This window comes from Ailuropoda melanoleuca, chromosome 1 (assembly GCF_002007445.2).
Source record: "Ailuropoda melanoleuca isolate Jingjing chromosome 1, ASM200744v2, whole genome shotgun sequence".
Taxonomy (NCBI): domain Eukaryota; kingdom Metazoa; phylum Chordata; class Mammalia; order Carnivora; family Ursidae; genus Ailuropoda; species Ailuropoda melanoleuca.
Genome location: NC_048218.1, coordinates 122,643,389 through 122,656,605, shown reverse-complemented (window position 1 = coordinate 122,656,605; position 13,217 = coordinate 122,643,389). Strand labels below are relative to the sequence as shown.

Genomic DNA, 13,217 nt, shown 5'->3' with positions numbered 1-13,217 from the left:
ATTTAATTAAATTCTCATTACAAGTCTGTGAGTTAAGTATTACAAATCTGTTTGCCAATGAGGAAACTGAGGCACAAGTACATTTCCCAGTTAAGAGGCAGCTGAGGTGGACTTCACATCCAACCTACTTGGCTCCAGAGCCCGTCCTCATAGCCGCTGTTCTCTGCAGCCCATCTCCAGACCCAAACTCCCCTAGAGTCACTTAGAAACCTCATGTCCTGGGCACCTGGGTGGCTCAGTCAGTTAAGCATCTGCCTTTGGCTTTGGTCATGATCTCCGGGTCCTGGGATCCAGCCCTGCATCAGCTCCCTGTTCAGTGGGGAGTCTCTGCCTCTGCCCCTCTACCCCGCTCACGCTCCCTCACTCTCTCTCAAATAAAATCTTTAAAAAATTTTTTAAAAAGAAAGAAACCTCATGTCCTGCAGTGACCACCAGCGATCTTGGGGTGACCAGCCTTTCATGATTCTTTTGTGCACATATTTACAAACATACACATATTTATGTAAGTAGATCACACAAATATACAATATACATATACATACGTGTATACCAAATCAAGAAGCTTTTTTGTCATTTTAACTTTCACAAAAGTGAGATTGCATCATATATATTGTCTGAATCTTGTTGAAATTCCTCCACATAGACTAGTGTAGCTGTAGCTGACTCTTTCATATCTATAATGTATGCCTTGGTCAGATATTATGTAACCATTTCCCTAGTGATGGGTATTCACTTGGTTTCCAGGGTTCTTAGCACTACAAAGTATGCTGAAACAAACATCTGAGTACATACTTCTTTTTGCATTGCTAATCTTATACCTAGAAATTAGATTTCTAGGTGTTAGGTTGCTGGGTTTTTTCTTTCTTTTTCTTTTTTTTTAAAGATTTTATTTATTTGAGAGAGAGAGCACAGGGAGGGGCAGAGGCAGAGGGAGATGGAGAAGCAGACTCCCACTGAGCAGGGAGCCATACACGAGGCTTGATCCCAGGACCCTGAGATCATGATCTGAGCCTAAGACAGCTGCTTAACTGACTGAGCCACCCGGGCATCCTTGCTGGGGTTTTTTCTTTAACAGATTTTTCTAGCTTGTTTTCACCAAAAGCAGCACAGTTCACAAGTTAATCAGCAGTGAAAGAGCTTCTCCTTTTCCTAACAGTAAAACCCCAACCATGGGTGAAATTTCTTTTTCACTTTTGCAAAGATCATTGGTATACAGTGATCCTTCATAATTAATTTGTTTTCCGATGGCTGGTAGGAAGCTTAAAGACCTTTTATTTTTGTTGCTCTTTCAAGCCATTTGGAATTGTTCTTCTGTGACTTGCCTACTTATAACTTCTGTTTTTCTATTGAGTGGTCTTTTTGGGGGGCTTAATAATCTGTTTTAGTTGTTTGTACATAATATGCCTTTTACCTATTACAGTTGACTCTTGAACATGTGGGGGGTCTAGGGGTACTGAGCACCATCCCCAATACAGTTGAAAATCCATGTATAACTTTTGATCCCCCTCCAGAATTTAACTACTAATAGCCTACAGTTGACCAGAGCCGTCCTGATCACACAAGCAATTAACATAAATTTTGCATGTTATATGTATTATATACTGTATTGTTACAATAAAATAAGCTAGAAAAAAGAAAATGTTATTAAGAAAACCATAAAGGGGAACGCCTGGGTGGCTCAGTCTTGATTTCGGCTCGGGTTGTGATCTCAGGGCCATGAGATCAAGCCCCACGTTGGGCTTTGCACTCAGCAGGGAGCCTGCCTGAGATTCTCTCTCTCTCCCTTTCTCTCTGCCCCTCCCCCCATTTTCTCTCTCTCTCTCTCTCAAATAATAAATAAAATCTTTTTAAAAAATCATAGGAAGAGAAAACACGTTTCCAGTACTGTACTGTATTTATCTGAAAAACATCTGCATGTAGGTGGATCTGTGCAATTCAAACCCACGTTGCTCGGGGTGAGCTAGATACGCATTGTGAAAGTTTTTCTCAATCCTTGGTTGGTATGCTACTTTCATATTTGTTATATTTTACCTCTTAAAATGTCTTAATATTTATAAAATCAAAAGTATTTTTAATTTTTCAAAATCTTATGCGTTTCCTGCCTCACCAATGTCTAGCTGGAGTATACAGTGTCTCACGTTTTCTTCTAGATTTTATTGCTTCATTCTTGACGTTTAAGATTTCACTCCATCTGGAATTTATTTTTGCATGAGAGGCAGAAATCAAATTTATTCTTTGCCAATGCGTTGCCAGTTTTGTCAGTATTATTTATTAAATAAGCCATTGTTCCTGCTGAATTAAAATGTAATTTTCATATATCAATTTCCCACAGGCAGTGGGATCTATTTAAGGGCATCCTATTCTACTCACTTCTGCTCATCCTTCTGCCTATTCCTATGCTAATATCAAGCTGTTTTTATTACAGAGGCTCCACTGGCTTTCATGTCTTACAAAGTCCCCCTTTTTCAAAGTTTTCTTGGCTTTTCTTGAATTTTTCTTCTTCCATGTGAACTTTCAGTTCATTTAATTCCAAAACCCACACATGTATGAGGGTTCTAATTTGGATTGCACTCAATTTCTATTTTAATGGGAGAATTCACATTTTATGGTATGAAAATATCTCATTCAGGAACGCATACAACTTTCTGTTTATTCATGTTTTCTTTTGTGCCCTCATATGGCACTGACTGCCATAGGCCCTCCTATGGAGCCGTGAGGGGTAAGTGTGTCCAAACACTCACCCGAGTTAACCCTGCGATAGGAGGAATTCACCGACTACTTTTTCCATCTGCGCATCATGTCCTTAATGGTGAATTTAGCTGATCTCATCACATACTCTCTACCTTCTAAGATGATTTTGTCCATTCCCATCTTTTTTTTTTTTTAAGATTTTATTTATTTGTCAGAGAGAGAGATAGAGAGCATAGCAGGGGGAGCAGCAGGCAGAGGGAGAAGCAGGCTCCCCTGCTGAGCAAGGAGCCTGATGCAGGACTCAATACTGAGCCAAAGGCAGACGCGTAACCGACTGAGCCACCCAGGCACCCCATCCATTCCCATCTTTTAAAGGGGTTCCTGCTCCCAGTTCCATTGTGTTTGTATGGGGCAAGGGGTGGGGTGGGCGAGTTCCCACATCACCAACAATGCTCCGACTCCAGCTCTGTGTCCTGCAAATCAACCCAATTCTGACGCTATCTCCCCGGAGATAGCATCAAATTCCCCAGGTTAAGGGTTTAGTCCTACAAGACTGCCTTTCACTTCAGATGCCATTCGAAAGCTCAGGTTGTCGACTGTGTTTCTGACCTACTGGCTACAAATCAGAGGTTCCCACAACCCCGTCCTTGGGTTCAATTAATCAGCTACCATGGCTCATAGAATGCAGAGAAACATTTTACTTACTGGATAACTGGCTTATTATAAAAGGATAGGACTCAGAAACAGCTAGATGGCAGAGACGCATAGGGCAAGACATATGGGAAGGGGAGGGTAGAGCTTCCATATCCTCTCTAGATGGGCCATTCTCCCCAAATCTCCATGTGTTCACTGACCCGGAAGCCCTCCAAACCCTGTCCTCTTGAGTTTTCATGGAGGCTTCTTTACACAGTCAATATTGATGAAATTATTGGCCATTGGTTATTGACCTAACCTCCTCCAGGCTCTCTCCCTTTCCCTGAGATGTTGGTGGGAGAGGGTAGGACTGAAAGTTCCAACCCTCTAATCCCATGGTTGGTTCTCCTGGCAACCAGCCCCCAACCATAGGTGAGGTCCAAAAGTCACCTCATTCAAATAACAGGAGACACCTTTGTCATTCTCAACACTTGGGAAATTCCAAGGGTTTGGGGAGCTGTGAGTCAGGAAATGTGGAGGGTGACCAAATATATATTTCTTATTGTAAATTACAATATCACATTTTCATAGTTTTGCGGGGGGGTTGTCTCCCTTTCTGGCATCTTCTCCAAATCCTTAGAACTCACTTAGAGCTCTTCTGGTCTTTGTCCTACAGCCGTCACCCCCAACTTGCCACAGGACCTACAGTTGCTCAGAAGCCAGGAGTAAAGCAGAAGCCCTAGCCCTGTCCTAGAGTGCCACTTTTAATGGCCCTTGGCCCAGATCCACAAGAGGCTTGGGGAGTGGAATGGCTCTGACCCTGCAGACCTCCAGAGGGATCCCCTCACTTGAGTGTTATTCCCACTGTTGGCCCCCAGTGATCTCATGGGAACTTCTTATCTGGATTTCTGGGATCCTGTTTACTGAGATGCCCCAGGACCCTTATAGCTGCCATTCACAGGTTCCAATGGCTTAAACTTTTGTCCCCCAATTTTTCTGATACTGATGCATTTTTTGAGTGTATTTCTGTTTTCACTAACACATGGAACTCTGGCCTCTTGTCAAGCCTTTTCAATTTTGGATCCCTCTGTCACTTGAGAAGTGAGTCAAGCTAAACTAAGAATGTCCTTACTTCTTCTCTGTGCACTCTCTCTTTGCAGAAAGGAGAATGATCTTCCATAATATATTTTCTGAGACACACATAGCTGATGATCCAAATGGTCCTTGAATCCAAGGAAAATGCTAAGGACCCATGTGCAAATGGATTAAGGACCTAGGGTCACAATCTCCCCATGCTCTCAGATTCCACTCTATCCCAACTTTTGAAAATAAAAAAACCCCTTAGTCCTACACGGGTCCATCAGCTACAGAGGCCAAGAGGGATTTGGTTTATATCTACTGTGTGTTCAGAACAATCTGCGGAATGTTGAGACTTAGATGGACGAGTACTTACCCAAGAAGAAAGCAAGCTTCAGAGGAGGCAGATTTGCAAGCAACTGTGCCCCCCACCCCTCCCACCCCACCGCACCCCCACTGCCCCAGCTCTAAGCCAACAACCTTCCCATTAAGAGTCTTTCCTAATTCTGGAAACTGGCGGGTTTTCTCCCACCAGTTACCATTGTTCCTTTTATGGAGCACAGTATGCTTTTTTTTAATGTCTAAATTCATTTTCTATTGAAAAAGTTGATAATGATGCACAGCATTAATAATCTTGGGCAGGTTACTTGGCTCTTCTCCCCATTTCCTCGTCTCTAAAACTAGGATAAAAATGGTACTCCTTTCCTATGATTGTATTGAGGATTAAAACAGTTAATACATACTAAGCCTTTGGAACAGTGTCAGGACCACGATCAGTGCTATCTAAATGTGGTTATCCTCACTCTGATGGTCACAGAGTTTCACCCTTACTCTTTCCTCTCAGTGTAGAATACTTTTCAGCCTCTCTGGTTTCAATTCCCCTCTTACCGTTGCCACCATACCTCTTTTGTGGTCTTCAAGAGATCCTTTGGGAACAGATAGAAAAGAAAGATCTATCTGCTTGTAGAACCTTAGGATAATCTCATGGGCCTCAGGAGGTCCTTTATATTCAGAAGAGCAGGCGTTATGACATTGAAAGCCTATCTCCAAGGAAGAGACTTTCACCCAAAGCTTATACAGAGGAAGCCCCTTCCATGTTATAATGTCTCAGATACCTCCCTGCCTTCACATTTTGACAGTAACTCATATCCCGTAATATACCATTAGCTTTTAACAAGAGAAGTTTCTAAGCAAGAGAAGAAGGCGATGGGAGGCTTTAAGTGTTCCCCTTCAGGGACACTTTTCTTAATATTCCTCCCGTGGGCGACCACACCTCATCCTACAGGGCTATCCCAACTCCAGGTCAGCAGAGTGTCCAGTGTGTCACCAGAGGCCACACTTCTCTGGACATCAGCCACACAACAAAATAGAAGCACAAAATAAGACACCCCAGACCTCCAAATAAAATAAACACCCAAATTACTTAAATCTTTTATAAGAAGTAAGTATATCACACTACATGCTAACCAATTCATTTATGACTCTACACACATGCTTTAAACACAAATATTTTTAAAAAGAGTTGTTTATTTATTTTTAGAGAGAGATGGTGGGGGAGGGACAGAAGGAGAGGGACAGACAGAATCTCAAACAGACTCCACGCTGAGCACAGAGCCTGACGTGGGGCTCGATCTCACAACCCTGAGATCACGACCTGAGCTGAAACCAAGAGTCAGATGCTTAACCGACTGAGCCACCCAGGCACCCCTAAACGGATATTTTTGAGAGCCTGTTCCATGGGTGTCAGGCCCTCTGCTGGTACCAGTGACATAGTGGGGCAATAACAAGGGTTGTTCTGTGGGATAGGCAGTTAAGGGTCTAGGGGGAGCCTCAAAGGTTTACCAAATAATCACATTAATTAATGAATGCTAACTTTCAAGTTTAGATACATGCTCCAGGGAAAAGGAACATAATATGGAAAACTGACCTAGAGGGGCTCCTGGCTGGCCCAGTTGGAGGAGCATGCAACGCTTGATCTGGGGGTCATGAGTTTGAACCCCATGTTGGGTATAGATATTACTTAAAAACAATAAATCTTTAAAAAGAAAGAAAACTGACCCAGGCTTATGGGACATGGTAGATTTCTCTGAGGAAGGTACCCTCGACATGTCAAGACTGTCCGGAAAGAGAAAAAGGAAGAACATTCCATGAAGCTAGATTGAGACATACAAAGGTCCTGTGGTGGGCAAGAAGATGGCCAGAGAAACTGGCATGAGGCATCCCAGAGACAGGGACCACTGGCAGAGAAGACCAGAATTGTGGGGGAAGAGCCTGGGTTTGGGCTTGGACATGAGATGCCTGAAGTGCCTTTGAGACACACCAAAGGGCGGTATTTTTTTTTTTTAAGATTTTATTTATTTATTTGACAGAGAGACAGTGAGAGAGGGAACACAAGCAGGGGGAGTGGGAGAGGGAGAAGCATGCTTCCCGCTGAACAGGGAGCCCGATGTGGGGCTCAATCCCAGGACCCTGGGATCAGGCCCTGAGCCTAAGGCAGACACTTAATGACTGAGCCACCCAGGCACCCCCAAAGGGCGGTATTAAGTAGGTGCTGTGGTACATGCTCCTGGAACTCAAAGGAAATGTTCGAACCGGAGATATAACTGTATTTAAATAGCTTAGAGATAGCAGCTAAAACTAATGATCTCGGATAGGGTTGCCTAAAAAGAAAGTATATATTGAAAAAGGACCTTGGCCTTGCAAAGCTCTAGATCTAATGGCTGAATGGAGGAGAGTCCACAAAGTAGGCTAGAATGGGCCACCAGAGAGATAGAAGGGAAAGCAGGAGAGGGCCGCAGCATTGAAGGCCAGGGAAGAGTTGCAAGGAATTGGAAGTGGCTGATAGCGTTGAGGAACACTGCTGAATTGTGCAGCCAGATCGGGTCTGAACAATGTCCACTGTTTGCACACAGGGACATCATTGTCGACCTTATCAGAGCCAGTTCAGAGGAGTGACTGGGGGTGGGGGGGAGCGTGGGAGCAGGACATCCAGCCTGGAGTAGGTTAAGGAGAGACTGGTAATTAAGACAATAAAGACAGAAGATACAGACTTCTCTTCTTCTCTTCAGTGAAGTGTGTTTTCTAGTATAAAATCAATACATGCTCATTGTAGTTATCCCAGGAAGTACAGAAAAACAGTGAAGAATAAAGCATATTAATTCCATCTCCAAAGGACAATTATTATCAATAATATATTCAAAAAACAATTATGATTAATAATATATTATTTCTGGGGCACCTGGGTGGCTCAGTCAGTCGAGTGCCTTCTGCTCAGGTCATGATCTTAGGGTCTTGGGATCGAGTCCCACGTCAGGCTCCCTGCTTCTTGGGGAGTCTGCTTTTCCCTCTCCCTCTGCTGCCCTCCCTGTTTGTTTGCTCTCTCTCTCTCTGTCAAATAAATAAATAAAATCTTTTTAAAAATACATTATTTCCTTCTGCTTTTTATGCTATGGAAAGGTGAGATCACATTACCTAAAAAAACAGGATTTAAAATTGCACGTTTAACATAATGCAAATGTTATGATTCATTCAGGGGGGAAAATGCATGTTTCCTTACCTCTGAAGTTGAAGACCCCTTCCAGCTCCCTAATGTCATGACTTACATGAAAACACAGTATCAGATATTCAGGTACTTTCTAGAAGAGGCTGCACTTGAAAGTCCTACTGCCTGAAGAAGCAAACTATTCACAAATAGAACACACAGACATTCCTTTCAAGAAGGCTGATTATGAAAGAAAAGTGAAACATGGTGGGAGGATACACAATGATTTGTGACTGAGAGGGTTGGCTTTGCTTTTGCCATTTCAATTGTGAAGAACTCATGTATACAAAAGAACACATGGAATACGTGTGTATTCTGAAGAATAAAATGAATACCCACGGACCCATACCCAACTTCAGGAAAAGATCATTCCCAGAATTTTAGAGGTCTCTGTGGTTCCTCCCCAGTCCACAGCCAGCCCCAATCACAGTTAAGACAGAAGACACTTGAGCACGTTTAAATGGCGTTGGGAAGAGTGTAGTTGGAAGGGCTGCTTGGGTAGGGAGGGAAAGGGGATATTTGATGGCAGGAGCATGTAGGGTCCCAGGCCCAGGAGAAGGGGGCAGCCAGCCGAGGGGAGAGAAACAACTCTGATGGGTGTGGATGGGCATAGCTAATAATAGGTTTCATATCAGGAAGGTGAAGGAGTCCTTGTCGGGTGGCTTCACAGTTCCCAGTAAAATAGGGAATGGGGCTCATCTGCTGAATTGAAAAGCCTTCTCAGAGGGATGAAGCATGATTTGAAATAGTCATTCTTGGGGCACCTGGGTGGCTCAGTCGGTTAAGCATCTGCCTTCGGCTCAGGTCACGATCCCAGGGTCTGAGAATCGAGCCCCGCATCTGGCTGCCTACTCAGCAGGAAGTCTTCCTCTCCCTCTTCCACTCTTCCCGCTTGTGCTCTCTCTCTCTCTTTTTCTCTGTCAAATAAATAAATAAAATCTTTGAAATACTCATTGTTAAGACCAGAAGATGGAGTTGATCAGAGAAATGTAATAGTATTACTGGTCAGTGTTGAGGGGATCTTTGAGGCAGCTAAAGGCTGCCCCAGAAGGCTGAGGAAGTCTTCTGGAAGAATCGTGCTTGCAGAGGGAGAAGGATGCAGAGAACACATCCCAGGAGCTGGGCAGAGCACAAAGGCGATGCCGGCTACATCTATATTTAGAATCCGTCCCAAACTTCAGGGAAGGATTTCTTTAGCTCCTTCTGGATTCCTTACAGAGGGCAAGACTGGCATGTGACGTTGGTCCCTCCCTCACCAGGGCTTTTTCCCAAACTTCCCGTCTCACAGCTCTTCCAGCAGAGCCTGGATCTCTTCTGCTCTGTATACCTGCCCAAGGCCCTGGCGTCTCAGGACAAGCTAGCGTGCCATTGCCAGCCTGCCACACTGTCATGTTAGTCCTTGCTTTTTCGTGTCTCTGCATGGGTCCACGTGTGTCTGTGTGCACACAGGTACACGCATGACAGCATTAGTCATGGGGAGAAAGGGAAGCAGAACTCCCCATTTTTGTCTCAAACTGTCAGTTATTCATATCTTACCATAAAGCAGGAGTGTCACCTTTTAAAAGCCCATCCAGGACTCCCTTCCTTCCTTCGGGTGTTGGCTTATTTTAGCCCAGATTGCCAGCCAGGGCCTCAGGCAGAGGTTCCATATTCCCTTTAAGCCGCTGGATCCTTTCTTCTGCTGTCCCTACATCCTATTACACTTGTTTTGGACCACCTCTGCCAGCCCTCTGTTCACTCCAGCTGCACACTGGGTCCCTCTTCTTTCTTTTCCTCTTTCCTTTCCTTTCCTTTCCTTTCCTTTCCTTTCCTTTCCTTTCCTTTCCTTTCCTTTCCTTTCCTTTCCTTTCCTTTCCTTTCTTTCTTTCTTTCTTTCTTTCTTTCTTTCTTTCTTTCTTTCTTTCTTCCTTCCTTCCTTCCTTCCTTCCTTTCTTTCTTTCTTTTTCTTTCTTTCTTTCTTTCTTTCTTTCTTTTCTTCCTTCCTTCCTTCCTTCCTTCCTTTCTTTCTTTCTTTCCTTCCTTCTTTCCTTCCTTCCTTCCTTCCTTCCTTCCTTCCTTCCTTCTTAAGATTGTATTTTTTTGAGAGAGAGAGAGAGCGAGAGCAAGCACAAGCAGGGGGAGTGGCAGGCAGAGGGAGAGTCAGGCTCCCGCTGAGCAGTTGCTGAGCAGGGAGCCTGAGGCAGGGCTGGATGCCAGGACCCTGGGATCATGACCTGAGCCAAAGGCAGATGCTTAACCAACTGAGCCACCCAGGTGCCCCTCTAGTTACATTCTTATTTCATGAAAAACTGCCTGCAGACACACCAGTCACAGTGGTTGTGATATATTCAGTTATATGCACGTCAGGAGTTCAATGGCAAGCTAAGGCTCTCTGACACGCACCCTGCTAGTCACAGCCCCGCCCCCACAAGCACTGCACGCCAAAACCGTACCCGCCAGGCAGAGCCGCAGGGGGGACTCTGAAGTGCCACTGTGCTAATAAATGAGGGGAGGGGACCTTAGGCGAGCTGGTTCCTGTGCCTTGCTATAGGCTCTCATCCCTGATTTTTATCGGGCCATCAGACGGGGCAGAGTCATCACAGCAGAAACAGCAAAGCAAGGCATCAGCTTCTCACTTCTAGTCTTAGAGTAACGTGTATGCCTTCTGTTACAGTAGAAACTGTCTTTCTGGTGCCTCTTTCTTGTCACATTGGGAGAAACCTCTAGAGCCCAGTGTCTTTCTCATGTTTCCTGCTGATTTCGCGCAGCCCAGCTGAGACTGAACTCAAACCTGTTCATGCACTGTCTGCTTCCTCGTTAGCACACACGGGGCTTAGACTGTACAGCACACCAGATGGGTTTTACTACTTTTCTCTTTACTTCTGCACTTAAACGTTTGTATTTCCAACACGATCATCCATAACCTACCTTCTAGGGTTCTCCACAAGAAGAAATACGAAGGCACCAAGTTCTGAGTCTTTAGAACATCCATTTCTCAAACAAATCATGCCCACCTCTTCACCTCCAACTATCTAAATGAGGCAGTTTTACCCAGGAAACATCCTCCCGCTCCCTGAGCATCTGACCCCAGCTGGGACTACGTTACTGTGGTCCTGCCTGGCTTGCCCCTACTGGCCTTTTCATCCCCTTCTTTTCTGGGTGTCCTATAAGCCAAGTGTCCAGACACACTTAGATTTTTTTTTTCCTAGCCTTTGATTTACAAAAATGATGCATTAGTCAGGATATGTCAGGTTATGCTACAGTAAGAAAAAACTCCAAATCTTAGAGACTTATGATGATGAAGATTTATTTTTCACGCACATTACCTGTGTGTTGGGTCAGGTGGCTATGGGTTTGCTCTGTGTCGTCTTGATCCTGGGACCAGGCTACAAGAGCAGCTTCTGCCTGAAACATTCTCGGTTGCTATGCTAGAGAGAAAAGAGACATGGAGAACCACACAAGGGCTGTTAAAGCGTCCACTTAGAAGTAACACCCATTTCTTCTGTCCTCATTTCATTGGTCAACACAAGTCACATGACCATTCCTGACTGCATCTGTGTAGGACTATATGAAGCTCTCAGAAGAGACAAGGAAGGGAAAGCTAAAATATTTGGCCAACAGTAATACAATCAACCAGAATCCTCTTTAGTTCAGGCTGACAGTTTGGCCCCTGAAAAACTGGACACAATCAAGTATATGTAATTAGCAATCCAAAATTGCGTTTATACTCCACAAGGAGGAGGTATCAGTTCCAAGAAACTGTACCAGTCACGTGAAATCAGAACATTGATCTCATCCTGGTTCCCTTTTTGCCTCTAGGTGCACAAGCTGCGAATGCTGTTCCAGGCCACCTGCCTGGGCCCGCAGCGAATGAACCCAGGCCCCCCGCACATCACCTGGGAGAGCCCTGCAGCATATGTGGAAAGGAGATGCTTTTTGCAGTTAAAGTTGCTTTAGCTGTCCTGCCTGAGAAACAGATTAAAGGGGGAAACAAGCTGTAATAGCAAAACATTCCCCCTGCTGCTGTCTAAGAGCTCAGCTGAAACTCTGCCTGTTTTGAAGTCAGCCCTAAAGGAAGCTGAAAGAATCTCACTCCCCAATAATCTCATACCAGCCCCCGCCGCCCCATCGGCGTCCACAGCCGCACAATGAGGGGTAGCTTTCCCCCAAAGTGTCCGGTCCTTTGAATGCCAGCTCCCGAACGCCCAGAGGAGGCTGGCCACTGGCGCGTTGTGGTTCACAACCCACTACTTGTGGGTCAGCAACCAACATGGGGAACGTACCAACTTTATAAATAGCTCAGCATATAATTTAGCATCAAAACAAGAATACTTTTGAGGCTGAAAAAGTTTGCTAAAAATAAGTCACAAAATTTGAAATATTTATTTACTGATCCTTAACTGGTTTTTTCATGTTAATGGGCTTATAAAGTAGTTCTATAAAAATATTTTTAAAAATAAAATATTTTTGGGGTGCTGGGTGGTTCAGTTGGTTAAGCCTCTGCCTTGGGCTCAGGTCATGGTCCCAGAGTCCCAGGATTGAACCCTACATTGGGCTCCCTGCTCAACTGGGAGTCTGCTTCTCCTGTTCTCTCTGTCCCTCCCCACTGCTCATTCTCTTTCTCTCTCTCTCGCTCTCAAATAAAGAAAGAAAATCTAAAAAAAAAAAAAGAACTCAGCTCATTTCACCTTGCAAAACTGAAAACACTTTACTGTCCAACAACAGCTCCCCCCAGGTTTTAGCAGCCACTATTCCACTTTCTGGTTCTATAAATTTGACTAAGTTACATCGTACAAGTGGAATCATACAATATTTGTCCTTATAGGACTGGCTTATTTAACTTGGCATTATGTCCTCCACGTTCATCCATGTTGTAGCAGGTGTCAGAATTTCTTTCCTTTTTAAAATTGAATGATAGTCCATTGATTGTATGTTCCACATTCTGTTTATCCATTCATCTGTCAGTGGACATTTGGGTTGCTTCCGTCTTTCGGCTATTGTGAAGAATGCTGCTATGAACATGGGAGTGCAAATATGTCCTAGAGCTCCTGCTTTAAATTCTTTGGGATATCTACCCAGAAGTGGAGTTGCTGGATCATATGGTAATTCAGTTAATTTTTTGAGGAACTGTCACTTTGTTTTCCATAAAGGCTGTACTGTTTTGCATTCCCACCAACAGGGCACAACGGTTCCCATTTCTCCACATCCTTGCCAACACCTGTTATTTTCTGTTTTTTTTTCTTTCTGTTTTTGATAGCTATCCTAATGGATATGAGGTGGTATCTCATTGTGGTTT

The 13,217-nt window shown here is 44.2% G+C and overlaps 1 long non-coding RNA gene across 1 annotated transcript in view; it reads left to right on the top strand.

The window, feature by feature from the left end:
• The window catches only part of LOC109488664, a 79,275-nt gene that overhangs the window by 30,069 nt on the left and 35,989 nt on the right, over positions 1-13,217 (top strand). The gene's annotated exons all lie outside the window — the stretch shown is intronic.